We start from the raw sequence: 24,544 nt of genomic DNA on the forward strand, positions 1-24,544 counted from the left end.
CTGGTTCTCCCTGCTTTGCATAATGTCGATCTCGGATCCCTGGGTCCTGCCGGACAGGCCGGACCTTCTCATCCAGGGGCCGATGTTCCATGCACAAGCCGAAGGTTTCCATCTGGCGGCTTGGAATTTGAGAGGTTGTTACTGAGCAATAGGGGGTTTTCACCAGGCCTAGTTTCCACCCTATTGGGTAGTAAGAAGCCCATAACAACTAAGATTTATTCCAGAATCTGGGGAAAATTCCTAGATTTTATAGACTCCCCATTGTCGGATAAACCTCTAATTAAAGATGTCCCAGAATTTTTACAGAAGGGACGTGACCTTGGGTTAGCTACTTAAAGTTCAGGTGTTCACCCTAGGGGCGCTCTATAATTACAACCTGGCGGGGAACAGGTGGGTCTCTAGATTCATTAAATCCTGTTCCAGAGCTAAACCAGTTTGGGCTCTCAGAGTTCCTCTCTGGGACCTGAATTTGGTTTTAAACGCACTCTCTGGCGACCCATTTGAACCCCTGCAGGTTATCTCTCCAAAGTTCCTCACCCTCAAAACCATTCTCCTAGTGGCCCTAACGTCGGCCCGTAGGGTGAGTGACCTGCAGGCCCTTTCTGTTGATCCCCCATACACCCAAATTCATGATGACCGGGTCGTCCTACGTACAGATCCGGCATACCTTCCGAAAGTAGTTTCCCGATTCCACTGTAAACAAGAGATTGTGCTTCCCTCATTCTGCAGTAACCCAAAAAAACCCTGGGAGGTTAGATTCCACAATCTAGATGTTAGAAGGGCGTTACTACAGTACATAGACATGACTAGTCAGTGGAGGAAGGACAAGTCCTTGTTTCTGGCCTTTCAGGGGAGTAGGAAAGGTCACTGGTATCAAAGGGAACTATTTCTAGGTGGCTTAGGGAGGCCATTTGTCTAGCTTACATATCTACGGGTGTTCCGGCACCGGATGGTATTAAAGCTCATTCCACCAGAGCTGTAGCGACCTCCTGGGCAGAGAGAGCAGACGTCTCAATTGACCAGATATGTAAAGCTGCTACTTGGTCTGCACCTTCCACCTTCTACAAGCACTATCGGTTGGATCTATCCTCCTCTGACCTTACCTTTGGGAGAAGGGTACTTCAGGCGGTGGTCCCTCCCTAGGGTGCTCATATTCTCCAAAATTCTCTCAAGGTGTGCTGTCATGGGTGAGGGGAAAATATCAAGGTTACTTATCGGTAGCCGGTTTTTCCTGAGCCCATGACAGCACCCGTAGTCCCCCCCCCCCTGTCTTTCTCACGCCCTGGTGAAGCACTTTACGTTTTGGGTGATTATATATATATATTGTAGGTGTTGGTTATGTGTCTAACCTTTTCTGGAGGTCCTCTCAATGCTCTGTAATCCAACTGAAGCGAGGGAGAGGCACCGCCCTTTTATTTCAGACGGTTTCCTGTCCTTGGTGGGGCGGATCCCTCTCAAGGTGTGCTGTCATGGGCTAAGGAAAAACCGGCTACCGGTAAGTAACCTTGGTGTCTCATTTTTATCACTCAGGTGCATTTTTTTTTTGTTTACTAACATTTCAGTAGCTTCCTGTGCAGCTTCTTACCACCCATTAAAGGGAATCTGTCATTAGGACCAACCCTCCTAAGCCATCTATATGGGCCATTGAAAGATGATTAAAATGATACCTTGATATCTGCGATCCGATGTCTTAATCACAAGAAATACATGTTTTCTTAGTATGTAAATGAGCTGTTAACATCTATGGGCCTGAAGCTGCCTCCAGAGTTTATTGTAAATGAAAGGAGATGTTACCAGTGTTAGATATGTAGATCAGGAGAGATGACTGTCAGGCATTACATGTCTCACACTGGTAACATTCCCTTTTATTTAAAATAAGCTCTGGAGGCAGATTCTCAGGGAGATCTATGTCCTGCCTACAGATCTTATCAGCTCATTTACAAATTTAAAAAAAAACGTGGATTTCTTGGGAATAGGACATTGGATTGCTAATATCAAGGCATCATTTTATTACATTCTCTATGCCTATATAGATGGTTTAGGAGGGTTGATCCTACTGAAAAATTCCCTTTAAAATGGGAATACGATCAAATTGGAATAGGCTCAAACTCTCCAGGGGATACATATGCTATATCAAGTAATAACTATACTAATATATATATATATATCTATTATATCTATCTATCTATCTATTATATATATATATATATATATATATATATATATATGTATATATATATATATATATATATATATTTATATACATTGCTCAAAAAAATAAAAGGAACACTTAAACAACACAATGTAACTCCAAGTCAATAATACTTCTGTGAAATCTACCTGTCCAGTTATGAAGCAACACTGATTGAATTTCCCCTGCTGTTGTGCAAATGAACAGACAACTGGTAGAAATGATAGGCAATTAGCACGATACCCCCTATAAAGGAGCGGTTCTGCAGGTGGTGACCACAGACCATTTCTCTGTTCTCATCCTTTTTGGCTGTTGTTTTGGTCACTTTTTCATTTTGCCATTGCTCTCACCCCTAGAGGTACAGTAACAAGAAGCGGTGTCTACAGTACAACCCACAGAAGTTGCTCAGGTAGTGCAGTTCATCCAGGATGGCACATCAGTGCGAGCTGTGGCAAGAAGGTTTGCTGTGTCTGTCAGCACAGTGTCCAGAGCTCATGGAGCAGATACCAGGAGATGTGGAGGGGGCCATAGGAGGGCAACAACCCAGCAGCAGGACTGCTACCTCCTCCTTTGTGCAAGGAGGAACAGGAGGAGAACTGCCAGAGCCCTGCGAAATGACCTCCAGCAGGCCACAAATGTGCATGTGTCTGCACAAATGGTTAGAAACCGACTCCATGAGGATGGTATGAGGGCCCGACGTCTACAGATGGGGGATGTGCTCACAGCCCAACACTGTGCAGGATTCTTGGCATTTGCCACAGAACACCAGGATTGGCAAAGTCACCACTGGCGCCCTGTGCTCTTCACAGATGAAAGCAGGTTCACACTGAGCACATGTGACAGACGTGACAGAGTCTGGAGACGCCGTGGAGAGCGATCTGCTGCCTGCAACATCCTTCAGCATGACCGGTTTGGCAGTGGGTCAGTAATGGTGTGGGGTGGCATTTCTTTGGAGGGCCGCACAGCCCTCCATATGCTTGCCAGAGGTAGCCTGACTGCTATTAGGTACCGATATGAGATCCTCAGACCCCTTGTGAGACCATATGCTGGTGCGGTTGGCCCTGGGTTCCTCCTAATGCAGGACAATGCCAGACCTCATGTGGCTGGAGTGTGTCAGCAGTTCATGCAAGATGAAGGCATTGAAGCTATGGACTGGCCCGTCCGTTCCCCAGACCTGAATCCGATTGAGCACATCTGGGACATCATGTCTCGCTCCATCCACCAACGTCACGTTGCACCACAGACTATCCAGGAGTTGGCGGATGCTTTAGTCCAGGTCTGGGAGGAGATCCCACAGGAGACCATCCGCAACCTCATCAGGAGCATGCCCAGGCGTTGTAGGGAGGTCATACAGGCACGTGGAGGCCACACACAATACTGAGCCTCATTTTGACTTGTTTTAAGGACATTACATCAAAGTTGGATCAGCCTTTATTGTGTTTTTCCACTTTAATTTTGGGGGTGACTCCAAATCCAGGCCTCTATTGGTTAATAAATTTGATTTCCATTGATGAGTTTTGTATGATTTTGTTGTCAGCACATTCAACTTTGTACAAAACAAAGTATTCAATGAGAATATTTCATTCATTCAGATCTAGGATGTGTTATTTGAGTGTTCCCTTTATTTTTTTTGAGCAGTGTGTGTGTGTGTATGTACTGTATGTATGTACAGTACAGACCAAAAGTTTGGGCACACCTTCTTATTTAAAGATTTTTCTGTATTTTCATGACTATGAAAATTGTACATTCACACTGAAGGCATCAAAACTATGAATTAACACATGTGAAATTATATACTTAACAAAAAAAGTGTGAAACAACTGAAAATATGTCTTATATTATAGGTTCTTCAAAGTAACCACCTTTTGCTTTGATGACTGCTTTGCACACTCTTGGCATTCTCTTGATGAGCTTCAAGAGGTAGTCACCGGAAATGGATTTCACTTCACAGGTGTGCCCTGTCAGGTTTAATAAGTGGAAATTCTTGCCTTATAAATGGGGTTGGACCATCAGTTGTGTTGTGCTGAAATCTGGTGGATACACAGCTGATAGTCCTACTCAATAGACTGTTGGAATTTGTATTATGGCAAGAAAAAAGCAGCTAAGTAAAGAAAAACGAGTGGCCATCATTACTTTAAGAAATGAAGGTCAGTCAGTCCGAAAAATTGGGAAAACTTTGAAAGTGTCCCCAAGTGCAGTTGCAAAAACCATCAAGCGCTGCAAAGAAACTGGCTCACATGAGGACAGCCCCAGGAAAGGAAGACCAAGAGTCACCTCTGCTTCTGAGGATAAGTTGATCCGAGTCACCAGCCTCAGAAATCGCAGGTTAACAGCAGCTCAGAATAGAGACCAGGTCAATGCCACACAGAGTTCTAGCAGCAGACACATCTCTTCAACAACTGTCAAGAGGAGACTTTGTGCAGCAGGCCTTCATGGTAAAATAGCTGCTAGGAAACCATTGCTAAGGACAGGCAACAAGCAGAAGAGACTTGTTTGGGCTAAAGAACACAAGGAATGGACATTAGACCAGTGGAAATCTGTGCTTTGCTCTGATGAGTCCAAATTTGAGATCTTTGGTTCCAACCACCGTGTCTTTGTGTGACGCAGAAAAGATCAACGGATGGACTCTACATGCCTGGTTTCCACAGTGAAGCATGGAGGAGAAGGTGTGATGGTGTGGGGGTGCTTTGCTGGTGACACTGTTGGGGATTTATTCAAAATTGAAGGCATACTGAACCAGCATGGCTACTACAGCATCTTGCAGCGGCATGCTATTCCATCCGTTTTGCATTTAGTTGGACCATCATTTATTTTTAAACAGGACTATGACCCCAAACACACCTCCAGGCTGTGTAAGGGCTATTTGACCAAGAAGGAGAGTGATGGGGTGCTACGCCAGATGACCTGGCCTCCACAGTCACCAAACTTGAACCCAATCGAGATGGTTTGGGGTGAGCTGGACCGCAGAGTGAAGGCAAAAGGGCCAACAAGTGCTAAGCATCTCTGGGAACTCCTTCAAGATTGTTGGAAGACCATTTCCGGTGACTACCTCTTGAAGTTCATCAAGAAAATGCCAAGAGTGTGCAAAGCAGTCATCAAAGCAAAAGGTGGCTACTTTGAAGAACCTAGAATATAAGACATATTTTCAGTTGTTTCACACTTTTTTGTTAAGCATATAATTCCACATGTGTTAATTCATAGTTTTGATGCCTTCAGTGTGAATGTACAATTTGCAAAGTCAATAAAATACAGAAAAATCTTTAAATGAGAAGGTGTGTCTAAACTTTTGGTCTGTACTGTATGTATGTGTATATATATATTTCATATTCATTAAATTAATGAATGCTGTATGCCACTGAAAACTCAACTCTGCTACTGCTCAATTTGGTGGGCACGGCACGGTGGCTCAGTGGTTAGCATTGTTTCTTTGCTAGCGCTGGGGTCCTGGGTTCAAGTCCCACCAAGGACATCGGCAAGGAGTTTTTGTTCTCCCCGAGTTTCCATGGGTTTCCTCCCACGCTCCAAAGACATACTGATAAGGAATGTAGATTGTGAGCCCAATGGGGACAGTGATGATGAGGTCTGTACAGCGCTGCGGAATATGATGGTGATATATAAGCATAGCATAATAAATAAATAATAATAAATCTGCACATCATGCAAAAAACAAACAAAATCTAGATAACAGCAACAGTGCAACATCCTCATCTCCTATGTAGCTATATAACTAGTCAAATTTGCCATTCTGGACTTTGGGAAAGCTGGGTAGTAGTAAGGGTGGGCTTAATAAGTTGCCACTTGGCTTTCCCACAACCAGATATAACATATTCGGTAATTTGCTGGATCCAACGTTTAATATCTGGTCAGATGAGGACGAGTCAAGGATTTATGATTCTTGCAGGAAGGCTTCCTGTGACTCCAGTAGTATTCTATACCATCCATGTCTCCTAATGAAGCAGCCTATGGAAATCTAGGGGAGGACGGTGCTCTCTGGTTACGCACCTGGCATTTCCATGAATCATACCGGAAAGATAATTGTACCCTTTATAAAGGAGAGCTGGTATCAGAATAAGACAGACACCATTGTGCAAGTTAAGGAAATCTATCCTTTTGTTTGGTGCCGGGGAAAGGCTTTCAATTCCCAAAGCGCTGTGCACAGAGGCTGCCTGACAGCGCCGTGACTGAATATCCAGATGGAAGGGGGGGGGGATGGTGGCGGTTTGGGGTGGGTTTGGAATCTGCGGGTGTGTGACTGAAGGAAGCCTGTGTCTTATGAATGGGGCTTTAAACTCTCCAGTACAAGGCCATTGACTCTGGATACAGGACAATAGGGGATCAGGAACAATCCTCCTCTACCTCTCACTATACTGCCAGTTTGTTTACACCAGAGGGATCAGGATGAGCAAATGCAAAAGGTCTTCTTTATGAATGGGTGAGTCTGGGGTCTTCTGTTACATCACTCTGTATGTTTCATTGTATCCATTCTTAATGAGCTCATGTTCATTTCAGCTCACTGAATCTGTACATAAGCATGGAGGCATCAGCCATCACTGCTCCATGCATGCACTCCTGCAAACTTCATAGGATCCCTGCTTGTGGAGCTGAAACCACAAATTAGGGAGAGGGTGGGGGTTAGTGACATAAATAGGCTTCTGCCACAACTGTCCTAAGAGAACTTTCAATGAAAGCAAATGTCAAGGTGCATTACTCTGTTGTATTGAGGACGTTATTGCTCTGCCTTTACTTGCATTTGTTATTGTTGTCAGTATTATGCCTATTACTATGGTTATTATACATATATTGTACATAAGAATTACAATTTAATGCATTGATGTATTAGGGGTCATGATTTACCTTCCTTGATACCCATAGTTTCTAAAATAAGTCAGTTCTTGGAGAATGCTACCATGTTTCCTTGAGTCCACCACTATAGCTGTACCAGTTTAATAACTAAGAGTTGAGAAGAGTCAGTGAAGTTACAGTCTTCCATTGGTAAAATCGAATCCATCTGATATTTCAATGCAAATTATAGAAGCTGCTTATAGTGTGTATATAATATGATCATAACCCTGGAAGTGGTGATAAACTGCGCAACAATAATTGATTCAACCATAAACAACATCTGTGAAAACTTTCCTATATGCTACAGTAAAATACTGTATTTTATAATATAAGTGCAACATACCTGCCTGGTATGTGGCACTTATGCCACATGGCTATGGTATGAGCGCAGCCTGGTTATTCAGTAAGTGCAGGTAGAGCAAAGTGACATTTGGCCTAATTACATACAGTTTAATAAATATGAGGAGCTGATGTGCAATATCATAGGATATACCTGTTGTAAAATGGAGAACATTACACTCAAAATCCACTGTTGTTCTTATTTATTACTGGAGTGGTAATATATGTAGTAACTAATAATTCTCCTTCAGTTATGTAATGTCAGAAAAGAGCTGTATTATAGTAGTTATATTCTTGTACATAGGAGCAGTATTATAATTATATTCTTGTACATAGGGGCAGTATTATAGTAGTTATATTCTTGTACATAGGTGCAATATTATAGTAGTTATATTCTTGTACATAGGGGGCAGTATTATAGTAGTTATATTCTTGTACATAGGGGCAGTATTATAGTAGTTATATTCTTGTACATAGGAGCAGTATTATAGTAGTTATAGTCTTGTACATAGGGGGCAGTATTATAGTAGTTATATTCTTGTACATAGGGGCAGTATTATAGTAGTTATATTGTTGTACATAGGGGCATTATTATAGTAGTTATATTAGTAGTTATATTCTTGTACATAGGGAGCAGTATTATAGTAGTTATATTCTTATACATAGGGGCAGTATTATAGTAGTTATATTCTTGTACATAGGGGCAGTATTATAGTATATCCTCCTTGAAGAAAAGTGAATAGACTCAAGATATCCAATAAAATATATAGTTTATTTATTAATACATAGAGATAAAATAGAACAGGGGGAAAAATAGGAAATTTACACGGGAAAGACGTAATCCCAGAAAAAGGATGTGGGGAATGGGTATGTAAAATAAATAATGGTTTCCCTGAATGAATACAATATAAATATATGTAGACACAAATGTATAGCAGCAAAAAATGCATAAACATACAAAACATTAAATAAATTAATCAAATAAATAAGTTCAAGTGGATAGTTTACATATAATCATGCTGCAATATATATATATATATATATATATATATATATATATATACTCAAATAAGCATAGTATATAACATTCAAAAAGACAGGGAAGAAATGGGAAAACAATAGCATGCAAGGCCACCCCAGAACTCCAATGCACGTTTCGCCTGGAGGCTTTTTCAATGAGTATATATATTATAGTAGTTATATTCTTGTACATAGAGGCAGTATTATAATAGTTATAGTCTTGTATATAGTAGCAGTATTGTAGTAATTAGATTCTTGTACATATGGGGCAATATTATAGTATTTATATTCTTTTACACAGGAGCAGTATTATAATATATTCTTGTACATAGGGGCCGTATTATAGTAGTTATATTCTTGTACATAGGGGGCAGTATTATAGTAGTTATATTCCTGTACATAGGCTTTGTATTATAGTAGTTATATTCTTGTACAAAGGAGCAGTATTATAGTAGTTATATTCTTGTACAAAGGAGCAGTATTATAGTAGTTATATTCTTGTACAAAGGAGCAGTATTATAGTAGTTATATTCTTGTACAAAGGAGCAGTAATATAGTAGCTATATTCTTGTACATAGGAGCAGTATTATAGTAGTTACCGTATTTTTCGGACTATAAGACGCACTGGACCATAAGATGCACCCCAAATTTTGGAGTGGAAAATAGAAAAAAAATAATTTTTATAAGATGGGGGTCCATCTTATAGTCTGAATAGGTATGGTATATAGGTATCTTACCTGGGGGGCGGTGGAGCGAGGGTCATAGGAGGCAGGTCCCTCAGGAAGCCGGAGGCTGCAGCAGAAGTGAGGAGATGCTGTGGAGCCTATGCCTGTCCGGGGCCTGTGCCTGGCCGGGGCCTGTGCCTGGCCGGGGCCTGTGCCTGACTGGGGCCTGTGCCTGGCCAGTTCCTGTGCCGAGGCCTGTGGCTGAGGCTGGGGCCTGTGGCTGATGCCGAGGCCTGTGACTGAGGCTGAGGCCGGGGCCTGTGGCTGATGCCGGGGCCTGTGGCTGGAGCCTCGGACTAGGGGCCTGTACAGGGCTGGTGCCGGGCTGTGGTAAAACAGAGCGGCCTTTGCAGGTTTCCAGTGTGCGCGGTAATCTTTCTAGAGCTGTGATCTACAGGAAAATGGCAGTTGGAGCTCCCGGTCTGCGCATGCGCCGGCTCGGTTGGCCATTTTCCTGTAGATCACAGCTCTAGGAAGATGGCCGCGCACACCTGCCCCAGCCGCTCTGCCTCACCTCTGCTGCCGCTGCCTATCAAACAAAGAGGAAGAGGTACACTATATTTGCAGTGATCACCCAAAATACTTTAAAGTCAATATAAATATGTAAATTTTATTTCATATCCACAATTGCACTAGAAATCCAGAAAACCTAAAACACAAGTAAAAAGCTCAATGGCATGCGTCCCACTGACTAAAGACCCATCCACTGTATACATCCTCCCATTGCATAAGAAACAAGATAATTAATATCTAAAGGGTGTCTCTTATGGCCAATGTATTATAATCGCTATAATCAGGTCATACACACCTAAACATCATTATTGTACAATTATGCATAGGAGTAGTCAGCTTAGTTCTTCCAATAGTCTATGGATCCCACTTTTCGATTGATTGCAGCCTTCCGATTCTTCACATTTTATACAATGGTCTGCCAAAGTTAATGTTACTTCTGATATAGCAGCATAGCCATGTTCTCATGGTTGGTGCAGGTCGTGTCCATAGGTCCACTTGGAACCATGCCTGTCACGGCAGTTAACCAGGCATCCAGTGGAGAAAGCTTCGTATTGACTGTCCCCTATAGTGAAAAAGATGTTAATGAGCTACAGGTAATGATTTTATAACTGTTTGTAAAAACCTGTAAATTGCAATTCTCCATTAAGTCCATGAGGAGCTAGGCTATGTAGATTATATATCCACTTGGACTCGTATCTTAGGAGAGCATTTGTTATATTGCCTCCCCTGATATTCATTCGCACTTCTTCTAATCCCATTACCTGTAGGCCCGATTCTCTCCCACCATGGAAATCCAGAAAATGCGCAGCCACTGTTGTAATTGCCTTGTTCTTATCACGGTCACGCTTTGCAGTTGATATATTTGAAAGATGCTGCTGGACCCTCTTCCTCAATTCTTGTGTTGCCTGTCCAGTATAAATCTTTGGGCATCTGCAAATGATGGCGTACACTACGTTTCGTGTCCTGCAATTAAAATAGAACCTAGATCGGATTTGATATGGATCAATAGAGAGCGATATCTCTTTCCTAGCTACCACATACTGACTGATATTGCAGCCACCACAAGGGTAAGTTCCAAACAGTTTACCACCCCCAGCAGTTCTAGTTTTGGGGCGCGTATAGTGGCTCCGGCATAGGCTATCTTTGAGATTTTTTGCTCTACGTGCCACCATGCTCGGAGCTGATGCTATATGCTTAACTAATTTGGGTTCACTCAAAAGTATTCCCCAGTTTTTTGTCAAAATATCTCGGATGTCCTGCCACTGATTATTAAACGTGGTAATTAAACTCAATGGTCTAGTAGTTCTTTGTGATTTAGTCTGTAGTAGCTCGTCCCGGTTCCTACCTTTTGCGCCTTGATAAGCGCAGGAGATTATGCCTCGCGGATAGCTCCTCTTGATAAAGCGTTGGGTCAAATCACCTGACTGCATTGGAATTCCTCCATTGTGGTGCAATTTTTTTTCAGACGGAGAAATTGCCCTTTCGGGATTCCCCGGCGCAGATGTGTTGGGTGGAAGCTGTTGAAGTGCAACAAGTTATTAGTCGCGGTTGTTTTTCTATAAAGGGTGGTACCGATCTTATCTCCAGTTCTTAATAATTTGAGATCTAAATAGTTAATTTCTGTTTTAGAAAGGTTATAGGTTAATTTGATATTCTAGTCGTTCTTATTCAGATCACCAATAAAGGCTTCACAATCACTTTGAGTACCATTCCAAAGGAAAAAGACATCGCCTATAAATCTGAACCATGTAGATACCGAATTCTCAAAGGCCTGATTTTTATAAACCCACAGTTCCTCCCACCACCCTAGATAAAGGTTAGCGTACGAAGGTGCACACAATGCACCCATTGCCGTCCCCGCTGTCTGTAAAATTCTCTATCAAAGACAAACTAATTTTTGTCCATGACAAAATTCAATAGTTCTAGGATGAAGGAGTCATGCTTACGGTCACCTGTCATGCATTGGTCTAGAAAATGTGTGACCGCTTTTATTCCCAAGTCATGTGAAATGCTGGTATATAGGGATTCCACATCTAAAGACACCAATATGGTGTCCTCCGAGATGGTGAGACCCTTTAGCTGTTGGATGAGATGAGAGTAATCCCTAACATAAGATTTTAGAGCAGTGGCCAACGGTTGCAAGTAATAGTCCAAGTATATGCATGAGTGTTCGAAAAGCCCTCCTATCCCTGAGACAATAGGTCTTCCTGGTGGCTCTACCTTTGATTTATGTACCTTAGGTACCAAATAGAACGTAGGTATTACCGGATATGGCGTGATGAGAAAATCCATCTCTTTTTTATTTAAAATATTGTTAAGTCCAGCCATACAGATCAATAGATCCAATTTGTTCTTAAAGAAGGATGTAGGATCAGAGGTCAGCTCTAAATAACATACAGTGTTCAATAACAGTCTCTTGGCCTCTTTAATATAGAGGGCATTGGGCCACAGAACTATGTTGCCCCCCCTTATCGGCTTCTCTAACAATAAAATCCTGATTTGTCTTTAGTTTGGTTAAAGCTCTTCTCTCCCCATGGCTCAAGTTGTCCCGCTTGTGTTTTTCAATATGCAAATTTTTAATATCCCTACTCACATTTTCAAAAACTATCTGCACCACTGGGAACATTGAAAACAGGGGTGTAGTCTGTGATGGTAATCTACCTAAGAATCTTTTCTGTGGGTTGGGATCATCACTTTCTTGTAGGAGATCTAGCAGATCCTGAAACGTCTGTCTCTCATCCACTGGCAAATCATCAATAAGGGATGGCTGATGGTATAAGAGTTAAAAGGTCAATTGTCGGAAAAAGAGATACAGATCTTTAATGACTTCACATTTATTTAAGGGGTTCATCGGTGAAAAAGAGAACCCCCGTCTCAACACTGTAGTTTAAATCTCAGATAAAACATAATCCGATAAACTGATTTGTAAGTCATCCTTTTGATCAGCTATTAAGACATCAATGTTCTCACCTAATATTTATTGTTGTTTCAGGTTTCTCGCTTATATGACGGGGATCACACTCTGTATCCCCTGTTTCTCTTCCCTTTTATAATTCCAGCTTTTTCTTGTCCTCCGACTGCCCCTTTGGTGTCGCTTGGATCTGATGACAAAAAAATCGCTCGAGAATAATTCGTGTCGCATATTGCCTTCCGCTAGGGACCTTGTCTCGACCATGCCCCAGCGTTTATTTCCTCTTTGATTCCATCTGAAGGTTTTCCCACTTTCAAAATCTATTTCATCCCTTTGAATTTTTTTTTACCATTTATTATATCCTTTTCAAATTGATCAATAGTGATCTTAACACGTTGTTTAAATGGTGCCACCAAAGTATTTTCATCAAAATTCTTTAATCTCTCCTCCCTACCTCTAATATCCTCTTTGATCTTATTCAAGAGCACCTGATCATGCTCAATCAACATATCCATTATGATAGTGGAGCACTTCATCAGACCTTGCTCCCACGTTTTTTGAAAAGATTCCTCAGCTTCCCAAACTGGGAAAATCTGTACACGCAATCCCCGTGGTACTAGTCCCAGTCTTTAATATTCTTCCAAACTCCTAACATTCCATCAGACTTTTGTTAAGGACTTATGTAGATTAGTTAATTCTCTGGACAATGTTTAAAAGTCTGAGTCACCTGTCACCATGTCTGCTCTCTGCTGCACTATTGTCTCAAACACCCCCAGAGCTCGGTTACTCCATGCTGTTTCCCAGGCTGAAAGATCCATGTTAGGCTGTGTGCCCATGATGCGTTTTTTAAGTGTTTCCGCAGCGGCAAAAACGCTGCCGAAACGCTTGAAAAACGCATGGAAGAAGGCCTGCCATGTCCCCCAATGATAATCCACATGTGCTGTGCACATGCTGCGGAAATTTCCGCTGCAGATTATCATTGCGGGAAAAAACACAGCACTACCAATTATTTTGCGGAAGTGCTGCGTTTTCGCCACTATTGACTTGAATTAGAACGCGCCAATTCCGCAAGACTGCATCTGTACTTGCGTAATTGGCGCGTTCTAATGTGCGGATGGTACCCGGGTGTGGCGGAGAGGAGAATCTCCTCCGGACCCAGGTACCATTAAAAGCTGTAAAAAAAGAATAAAATAAAAAATAAAGATTATATTCACCTTCCGACGGCCCCCAGACTCCTTCCCTGTGCTTGCCGATAGATCGTGGGCAGATCTGTAGGACCTGCACTGACGTCACAGTCATGTGACGGCAGGTCCTTCTGACGCACCCCCTGGGCCATGTTCAAGGGGATACCCGGTGCCGGATCTGTATGGGGGTAGTAGTCCTTGTGGCGGTGACCCGGTCCGTGCCCAGGGTGTCAAACTAAGTGGCAGTCTATGGCAGTAGATGTTGTTAAGTGTCGACTACGCCACCTGTTGAGTGCGGCTTTGAAGCCGCCGCTGCAGAGCAGTCCGCTGAGGCCGGTGGAATATGTGCAGCAGTGATGGTATAACCCCCAACGGGAGGGGTATGGCCTCAGGGCAGTAGGTGTGGATGATGGGGGTTGTGATGATGCAGGAAGGAGAGGCAGAGTCAGGAGATGCAGTTTCAGGGTTTTTTACTCACTGATGTTGCTTTAGTCACTCTGGCCTTGAGTGACCACCCGAGCCGTGCTGCGTCCACCAGGTCCTGGACTCGGCTAACCCCCAGGCAGTCCGGAGCATGGTCCTGAGCTTCCCTGTCTCTCTCTCTTCCTCCTGGCCGTTCCCACCAGGGATCCACTTTTGGCCGGCTCCCTCGGGTCTCTTGGTGGTCAAGCCTCCTCTGGGCTCCCTGACCCTATACTTGGTGTGCCTTTCTAGTGGATTTGGTGAGGGTCGCGGCAGATCCTGACCACGACCTCCGGTTCCTGGCTAAGGTTTGTTTTGGCCTCTGCCAGCTTGGGATCCGGTACCCTTGTCCGCCAACCCTTCACCCTTCTGTCCTTATTCTGGGATCTTGGGGTTCTCTTCTTGTTTCCTCTCTGGGTCCTTCTTACTCCTCTCTCTCTCTCTCTCTCTCAGCAGGCTCTGTTCTGGAGCTGGGCCCAGCCGGAGCCACAGCTCCCTGTCAGCCCTCCTGGCTGAGCTCCTCTGCTCTGCTTCTCCTCAGGCTGAACTCACCCTGATCTAAGATGGTGCCCACCTTATATACTCCCTCTATGTGTGAGCCCAGGTGACCAGCACCCAATGAGCTCCTAGCTTTACCCAGACTGCTCCCCCTATCTGCCCCTACACTACTGGGATGTTCCACCCCCCTCCCACTCCAGCCAGGGACAGACGCTGTCGTACCTGCACATATACTGGTGGGAGTACCGTAGTTCTGTCCCCCGGAAATGGGATATATGTAGTGCATGCAGCCTACTAGCTCATTTCCACACTCCATCCTTACCCTGGAGTGGAATACCACACCTCTGGGTTGAGGTGCAATACCCCTGTAGCAGCCGAATCCTCAGGGTGCTACATTCCCCCCTGGTAAATCACAGCACGTCCTCGGGCTGTAAAAGAATAAAAACATCCACAAACATACAAATTTTTTTCAAAAACATCATAAACATATAAAACACTATATATATCATCAGCATAAAACTTTTCATATAAAACTTTTCATAGTAAACATTCTTGTTCCTCCGGCCACGGTGCAACTTGTGACCGGATAAGTGCCACAGTCTCTGGTAGAAAAAACAACAGTTTCCTATAAAACCGGTAGGGGGGGCTTTAGAAAGCGCAACTATATACAAGGGGAGGTGGCCGCTCTCAGTCCTCGGCCAGTGGGGAAAAGGAATGGCTGTTCACAGTCCTCAGCCTGTGGGGAGATGGGACACACTGGAACAGTTCACACTTGTCCCAACAGGGAACTCATTTTAATTAAGCAGCATGGCATATACCCTTACGGGTAACTATATACAGTTTCAGTTCACCTCTTAATGGTGACGATGCCCTCCTGCTCCTTCCTGAGGGTAGGCTTCAGACCCGTCCGGGTCCTCTTGACCTTCCTCACACCGCAACTCCTCTTCCGTCAGGCTATGTACATGAAGTGCATAGGGTCCTTTGGCACACTGGTGCCGGGTAAAGGTGACCTCATCACCCAGGTAAAGGTCACGACCTCTGTGTCCCTCCGGTAGGTGGGACTCGACATCTCTTCTGGTCACGAAGACGTCGCCGGGGGTGTGATGGTCTCTAATGAAGCCCCAACCGTGCTGCAACTGGAATTTAATTACAGTCCCGGTGGCACGGGGACTGTGGGCTGCACGGGGGTTCCTTCGGGTCCGGCTTTTCTGCTCTGCACTTTTTATTTGCAGCCGCTGCTCACGGACCCGCCTCTCTCTCCTTTCTCTGTCAAAGACCTCTAGCTGCTGCCGGCAGCACTCCGCACGCTCAGCTGCGGCCGCCCGGGTCTCTTGGGTGAACCCGATGAGGTCTTCTCCTGTGGGGTCCCACGCAAACTGCGCTTCCTCCAACGAGAGTGGGGTGATCTTGGCGGGCGCCGGAGCCTGGATCAGGGGCTCATCCAGGGGTCTTTCTTTCCGGAGTCGGGGATGGTGGTACTCCGGTGGCCACACAGGGGGCTGCCCATCCGGGCAAGTGTGCTGGGCAAATAGGTCTTCACCCAGGTGTGGCGCTGTGGACGTTGAGGGCGCGGTGGTGGTAGCGGCGCCCGGGTTCACCAGGCCTTGCGACCAGGCCTGGGGCACCCTGAAGGTGAAGGGCACCGTGAAGACAGCGGCGCCCGGGGTTACTTGGCCCAGCGACCAGGCCGGTGGCTCGGCAGAGGTAGAGGGCGCTGTGGGTACTGCGGCGCCCGGGGGTACTCTGCCCTGTGACCAGGTCGATGGCGCTTCCTGTTTGGTCGCACTCTGATTTGAGGCGCGTGACGTCACGAGGAGCGCGGCCGCGGCTTCTGTTTGAGGCCTAGTCGGGAGCGGTGACGGTGCAACGACGGGCACGGCAGGGGAAATTTCGGGCTCTGCGACGGGGAGCTGGGGCAGGCTCACGGCTTCTCGGCTCGGGGTAGTGACGTCCCCTTTACCTGCCTCCGTTTCTTTAGCTCCTTCCTCGGCGTCGTCTCCGGCCTTGATTCCTCCTGCGCCATCCTCAGAGGCGGTCTGACTCCTCGTCTCGGGTGGCGTGCTCCGCTGGCGGGCTCCAGCCTGCTGGGCCATCTCTCTGCTCCATGCGGCCAGTACGTCTCGCTGCACTCGGGCCATCCTCTGAGCCAAGCCCTCCAGTGCGGTCCGTGCATGCTCCCGATCTCTGGGGAGCTGCGCCAGGATCTCCACCAGGCCTTCTGGGGTTGTCGCTTGCAACAGGCTCCTGACCACTGGGTCGGTGCTGCCTGCCTCCCCCTCCATCTCCGGGTACGACTTCTCCAGACTCCTCCAAGCTGCTCCCATCTTCTCTCGTTTGTTCTCGGTCCGCCCACACTGAGGGTGGTCCCGGGGCAACTTGGTGATTGTCAGTCCCAGGGGCAGTCCCCTCACGCTGATGGACATCTCAAGCATCACAGTCTCTGCTGGTGGGGGCGGTCTTCGTTTTTGGCGCCATTCTTGGTCCTGGCCCACGATGGGAGGTGGCCTCTTGCCACCCTCTGGCACGCCCATAATGGCGTCCGCTCTGCCAAGGCGGGAAATCTTCTCAGATGGCGGGAACCGCTTCCCAATGGCGGGAAACTCTGTGGATGGCGGGAAAAAGACTGCAGATGGCGGGCAAACGGCGGGAACCGATCCGAGATGGCGTCCGATGGCGGGGACCCTCCGGAATTGGCGGGAGACTTCTTTTTATGGTAAATATGAACTTTTCTTCAGGCACGCAGTACCCGGTGGTTGCGGGCACGTTATCCTGCCGACTACGCCAAAAGTTGACGCACCCCCTGGGCCATGTTCAAGGGGATACCCGGAGCCGGATCTGTATGGGGGTAGTAGTCCTTGTGGCGGTGACCCGGTCCGTGCCCAGGGTGTCAAACTAAGTGGCAGTCTATGGCAGTAGATGTTGTTAAGTGTCGACTACGCCACCTGTTGAGTGCGGCTTTGAAGCCGCCGCTGCAGAGCAGTCCGCTGAGGCCGGTGGAATATGTGCAGCAGTGATGGTATAACCCCCAACGGGAGGGGTATGGCCTCAGGGCAGTAGGTGTGGATGATGGGGGTTGTGATGATGCAGGAAGGAGAGGCAGAGTCAGGAGATGCAGTTTCAGGGTTTTTTACTCACTGATGTTGCTTTAGTCACTCTGGCCTTGAGTGACCACCCGAGCCGTGCTGCGTCCACCAGGTCCTGGACTCGGCTAACCCCCAGGCAGTCCGGAGCATGGTCCTGAGCTTCCCTGTCTCTCTCTCTTCCTCCTGGCCGTTCCCACCAGGGATCCACTTTTGGCCGGCTCCCTCGGGTCTCTTGGTGGTCAAGCCTCCTCTGGGCTCCCTGACCCTATACTTGGTGTGCCTTTCTAGTGGATTTGGTGAGGGTCGCGGCAGATCCTGACCACGACCTCCGGTTCCTGGCTAAGGTTTGTTTTGGCCTCTGCCAGCTTGGGATCCGGTACCCTTGTCCGCCAACCCTTCACCCTTCTGTCCTTATTCTGGGATCTTGGGGTTCTCTTCTTGTTTCCTCTCTGGGTCCTTCTTACTCCTCTCTCTCTCTCTCTCTCTCAGCAGGCTCTGTTCTGGAGCTGGGCCCAGCCGGAGCCACAGCTCCCTGTCAGCCCTCCTGGCTGAGCTCCTCTGCTCTGCTTCTCCTCAGGCTGAACTCACCCTGATCTAAGATGGTGCCCACCTTATATACTCCCTCTATGTGTGAGCCCAGGTGACCAGCACCCAATGAGCTCCTAGCTTTACCCAGACTGCTCCCCCTATCTGCCCCTACACTACTGGGATGTTCCACCCCCCTCCCACTCCAGCCAGGGACAGACGCTGTCGTACCTGCACATATACTGGTGGGAGTACCGTAGTTCTGTCCCCCGGAAATGGGATGTATGTAGTGCATGCAGCCTACTAGCTCAGTTCCACACTCCATCCTTACCCGGGAGTGGAATACCACACCTCTGGGTTGAGGTGCAATACCCCTGTAGCAGCCGAATCCTCAGGGTGCTACACTTCAGTACAGCGTACTGCGATCTGCCGGCAGCCAGCACAGGAGCGCAGCAAGTCTTGGGGGCCATCGGAGGGTAAGTATACATTTATTTTTTTATTTTTTGACATTCTCTCGGGTCACACTATATAAATCCATGCTGTTTGCATGGATTTATATAGTGTGACCGAGTTGTCAAGCACTTTCCAAGTGATGCTAAAATCGCTTGGAAAGTGCTTGACACCCGCATGCGGAAATGCAAGTGAAGAACGCTTCATTTCCGCATGTCCCTGGCAAGAAAACGCATGTACAATACGCATGCGTTTTTTTCTGCCAGGGAGATGCAGAAACGCTCAGGAAAAAATCCTGAGCATTTCTGCATCGTGGGCACATAGCCTTATAGTGATTCTGGATGTGCCAACACTCCTGAAAAGCTGGGAGACAAAACAAGACTGGGCCACTCCCAGCACTTATTCCACTAGAGCCAACACACTTGGAGGGCACCACCCAAATACTGGGGATCTACATGCAGTGTGTCCAAAAACACTGCATATCAAACAAAGAGAAAAAGGTACACTATATTTGCATTAATCACCCAAACTACTTTAAAGTCAATATAAATATGTAAATTTTATTTCATATCCACAATTGCACTAGAAACCCAGAAAACCTAAAACACAAGTAAAAAGCTCAGTTGCATGCGTCCCACTGAGTAAAGACCCATCCACTGTATATATCCTCCCATTGCATAAGAAATGTGGGGGTCGTGATGACATTCCACTCGTCCTCCAGTCACTCCAAATTCAAACTATGAGCATGGGTCAACCATTCAAAGAATGAGTCAGACAATAAGCTGGTTCAAGCTCAGAGCATGCTCAGAAGGCTACTACAGACAACGTCCTCAGCAATGTTCTGTGTTTATTTTTTACATGCACAAACCTAAATACACTACATAATGGGGAGGGAAAAGGGGTTGTCCGGGGCGGGGTAAGCCATGAAAGTCCAGTGTCTGGCCACTCCTGATTGGTCCACATCTCCTTATCTCAGTCTCTGGGCAGATATTGCAGCCGTCAGCTTATAATCTTGTTTCGTTTCTCTGAAATAAGTCTTGGCAACGCTGGAAATGTCTTAGTTTAAGTTTCGATTTGAGTATTACGTAGCAAGGAAAGCTTATTGTTATATGACACAAAATGGTGGTTAGTACATTAGCAAAAAAGCGTATAAAAAATACAAAAGTATAAAAGTTACAAATATATATATTCTCTTTTACCCCGACATTCCCCCCTAAACACTAAGCTTTCCTTTGCTTCGGGGCCTTTGAGACTGTCCATGTGTGGGGAGAGGGGAGGTGGATTTCTTCACCCAATCATCTTAGAAGCTGCCCCCTTATGGGACGCCCCCAAACAATTGAGCCCTACCCTAAATGACACATGGAGTTCTCCCAACTGTCCCTAAACTAAATCTCTCAATTGAACTTTGTCATGGGGGGGCCTGGTCAGGCTTGTTCAAAGGAGTGTATTTCTCCATATCTTCTCTTGATTCAGAAAGGTCCCGGAGGTTGGGACAGCATTGGTTATAGCTTTCCTGTATAAGGGGACTATGCAGCACAGGACCACCAGGCCCAATACTAATAGACCTCCCATTACTAGACAAACTTGTTGGAGGAATCCCTTGAGCCCTCCCAACCAACTTGAGAAAAAGGAGGTATCTACCCCTGTGTGGTAGCTGTCTACCCTGGGACAGACAGTAAACATATGGAAAGGATATAGAAGAAGGTAGTCATCTTTTATAGACTCGTTCTGTCTCTCTTGCAGTGGGAGGCGTGAATCCAGGTGCTCTTGCCCTCAAGCTTCAGAGCTGTAGGAGTAGTCAGGATCACAGTGTACGGTCCCTCGAACCGCGGCTGGAGGCAGTCTTTCCAGACAAACTTCTTCACATACACTAGATCGCCTGGGATGAAATCATGTACTGCATCACCTGTAGATTCTGGGAGAGAAGCAGATACTGGAGAGCGGGTGTTAGTCAATTCTCTAGACAAAACAATCACAAATTTTACCACTCTATCATGTGTTTCAGACAACTCTTGGGGCCTAATCTCTCCTATCTTGGGTGGGGTCCTAAACAAAATTTTATAGGGAGTCAGCCCATGTTTGGCCTGAGGAGTGTGTGCGATATGATACAATACTATGGGGAGTAGGTCGGGCCAGGGGAGGGGATGATCTTAGGTCATTTTCAAGAGCTGGGTCTTGAGTGTGGAATTCATTCTCTCCACTTTGTCTGAACTGGCAGGATGGTATGGAGTGTGGAGGCCCAAATCTGTTCCCAACATGTTCCAGAGTTCTTCGTAGATATTTGCTGTGAAAGCTGGTCCTTGATCCGATTCTATGACTTGGGGAACTCCAAATCTGTAGGCAATTTCGGTGATCAGTTTCTTGGCTGTGACTTTAGCAGTCATGTTGACAACCGGGTAGGCCTCGGGCCAGACTGAGAACATATCCACGGCTACCAAAACGTACTCCTATTTTCCTGCTTTAGGCATTTGGATATGGTCGACTTGTATTCTCTGCCAAGGGTAGTCTGGTTTAGCCAGGTGTTGGAGAGGGACCTGTGCCGTACACGTTGGGTTGCAGGTAGCGCAGACAGAGCAGGATTTTGAGTACACAGTCACAGTGGAAGAGATTCCGGGTGCAAAGTACAGTTTCTTGATACATGCCAAAGCTTGATTCTTTCCTCTGTGTGTAGGCCCGTGAGCCCATGCTGCCACAGCTGAGTACATGCGTCTAGGCAAGCAAGGCTTCCCATCCACTTGGTAAAGAGTCGAGTTGACCTTTGAATCTTTGCGACCTGCCAGCACGGCTCCTGCCGCTTTCCATTGCTTGACTTCTTCAGTGGGGGGTCTTCCTTTGTTCCTCACACAATTTTTCTTCAGGCATCCTGACCCCCCTGGATTCCACTCGTGTCTCCGCTGGACTTGTATGGTCTTCCGCCGGCTGTTCTTTGGCCCTTGCTCTTGTGAGCGCCACAGCTACGGTTTGCAGGGTTTCTCCCATCTCTTCTTCCTTTTCCTGCCACTTTGATGACACATTCTCCACTGCTGCAGTCTTGGCTGCTTGGTCAGCTAGGTGGTTGCCCCTGGCTTCTCTGGAATCTAGTCTTCCATGAGCCTTGACCTTGATAACAGCAACCTGAATGGGTAGTTCCAGGGCCTTCATTAGGGCCTTAATCCATGAGGCATGTTTCACTGGTGTACCTGCAGCTGTGATGAATCCTCTAGACTTTCACAAGAGTCCAGAATCATTGCAAATTCCATGTCCATACCTGGAATCGGTATATATATATATATATATATATATATATACGCCTTTGTTCCTGCTGCCAGGTGGCAGGCCTCTGTGAGAGCCACAAGTTCAGCTTCTTGTGCAGACATGTATGGTGGTAGAGCTTCAGCCTTGAGGACTGTTAGGTCCGTTGTGACAGCATATCCCGTGTGGAACTTCCCTTGAGGGTCTGCGAAACGGGATCCATCAGTCCATAGGTGCAAGGCAGGGTCTGCGAGCGGATGTGCCACCATATTCTCTGGAGCAGAAGTCTCTTCCTGGAAAATTTTTATACAATCATGAGGTTCCACCAATGGATCTTCACCCTCTTCACCTTCCCCCCTAGAAGGTGGAAACAAAGTGGCAGGATTGATAGTCAGACATCTGTTAAATGTTATATTGGAGGGCAACAATAGGGAACACTGCAGCCGCAGGTGTCTTTGGTTGGTGAGATGTTTCGGAGATGTTTGTTGCAGAACGGCTGAGAGATCATGGCCGGCCTGTATAACTAGATCATGTCCAAGGACGATATCAGCTGACTTGTCAAGGAAGATGTGAGCAGCGTGGACCGCCTTAAGGCACGTGGGGGCAGTTCGGGCGACAGGGTCCAGGCGGGCTGAGTAGTAGCCCAAAGGCCGATACTTATGATCATAACGTTGTGCTAGAACTCCAGAGGCATGACCTTCCGATTCCGAGACAAAAAGGTGAAATGGCTGAGTATAGTCTGGTAAGCCCAAGGCCGGGGCAGAGACAACAGCCTGTTTAAAGCGGTCAAAACATAATCTGTGTTGATGAGAAACACGTGGATTTTCGGCATGAAGCCAAACTGAGCCTTCATCCTTGAGACAGTCGTACAGAGGTTGCATGAGCTTTGAGGCATCAGGGATCCATTGCCTGCAGTAAGTGATGAGGCCAAGGAAAGTCTGCATAGCGGAGTAGGTGGTTGGGAAGGTGATATCCATGATGGCTTGTTTTCTTTCTTCAGTCAGATGTCTAGCACCTTGTGAAATACAATGTCCGAGGAAAATGACCTTGGGCAGACACCATTGGACTTCGCCTTTCGAGACTTTACAGTTAGCTGAGTGAAGAAACCAGAAAAGGGATGCTGACATCTCTGGCAAATTTTCTTCAGTGCCGCAGAGTAAAAGATCATCCACATACTGTAGAAGGGTGACCTGAGGGTTCTCTTGAACCCATGGCTCCAGAATAGACTTCATAGAATGAGTGAATTGGTTAGGAGAGTTCTGGGCTCTTTGCGGAGTCCTGGTCCATGTAAACTGTGCTCCTTGAAAGGTGAAGGCAAAAAGAAACCACGAATCTTCATGTAAGGGTATACTGAAGAAGGCGTTGGCCAGATCTAACACCGTGAACAAGGTGGCCGTTGGAGGCACCTGAGACAAAAGGGTGTTTGGGTTGGGTACCACTGGAGTTTCTAAAATGGTAGCTGCATTGACGGCTCTGAGATCCTGAACCAACCGGTATCTTGGAGGCTCTCCCGGAGCGGTTTTCTTTTTTACAGAAAAGAGGGGTGTATTGCATGGAGATACACATCTGACAAGGACTCCTGATTCCAGGAGGGAAGCGACTTGGGTACCCAAGCTTTGTTCTTGTGCAGCCTTGAGGGGGTATTGTGGCAACCGTGGATACCTGTGTCCAGGCTTTAGGTGTACTCGGACCGGGGGAACCTGCAGGAGGCCGACGTCCTCTGGCCCACTGGACCACAGAGAGTGAGGTTGTATGGTCATCATCATGAGAGGGAAGGCTTTAAGAACACAGCGGTCTTCAGTCCCTTGTTCGGAATGAGGGTCCCGCAAAAGAAGCTCCATACCATGGTTTCCGAAGGTAATTGTTGCCTTCATTCGCTCTAAGAGATTGGCTCCCAACAGATTGACAGGGCAAGTTTCAGATACCAAGAATCTTGTGAGTACTCCGGTGAACGGTCCTGCAGACACAGGGACTGTGAGTGGAGAGGAAATATGTTGGCCTTCCACCCCAACACAGGTGAGGGTATCCGGTGATAGGGATACAGAAGGAGGGAGCTGTGCAGAGGAAATGACAGATGTGGCCGCTCCAGTGTCCACCAGGAACTCCAGTGGTTGATGGTCCACCTGTAAAGTGACAGTCCCACAGGCGGCCGTGAGATGCGTAGCCGGGAAAGTGGACACTGGTTGACCGAGCCGTCTTTGGCGTGGATGAGATGGTTCACGGGAAGGTCCATGGTTGTGTGGACCGTCACGGAACGACCGGTCATGGTACTGTCTGCGAGTTGGACAGTCTCTGAGGATGTGGTTAAGGCTACCACACTCCCAACACAACATTCGTCCTTCAGGATCACGAGATGGTCTTTTGTTTCTGGATGGTCCCCTGTCATCTCTTCTGTCTTGTCTTCTATATGTGGGAGGAGTATCATCACCTGTGCCTTTAACCATTACCCACTTGATTCCATGTTGGTTGCCAGGGGGTGGGTAACTTTCTTGAGCTTGATATACCATGGCAGGAGCAGCTTTCTTCCTTGGCTTAGTATCCTTTTCCATTTTTAGCATGGCTTTTTGGAA

The 24,544-nt window shown here is 46.6% G+C and overlaps 1 protein-coding gene across 1 annotated transcript in view; it reads left to right on the forward strand.

Annotated features, from left to right (window-relative positions):
• The first annotated feature begins 6,408 nt into the window (after nucleotides 1-6,408).
• Nucleotides 6,409-24,544, forward strand: part of PDE4B (phosphodiesterase 4B) — a 570,792-nt gene continuing 552,656 nt past the window's right edge. Inside the window, exon 1 of the mRNA XM_073643831.1 lies at nucleotides 6,409-6,623. The gene's annotated coding sequence lies outside the window, so the exon portion shown is untranslated. The remainder of the gene's footprint in view (nucleotides 6,624-24,544) is intronic.

This window comes from Phyllobates terribilis, unplaced genomic scaffold (assembly GCF_046119375.1).
Source record: "Phyllobates terribilis strain yellow unplaced genomic scaffold, ASM4611937v1 Scaffold_8__6_contigs__length_399053987, whole genome shotgun sequence".
NCBI classification, from domain to species: Eukaryota; Metazoa; Chordata; class Amphibia; order Anura; family Dendrobatidae; genus Phyllobates; species Phyllobates terribilis.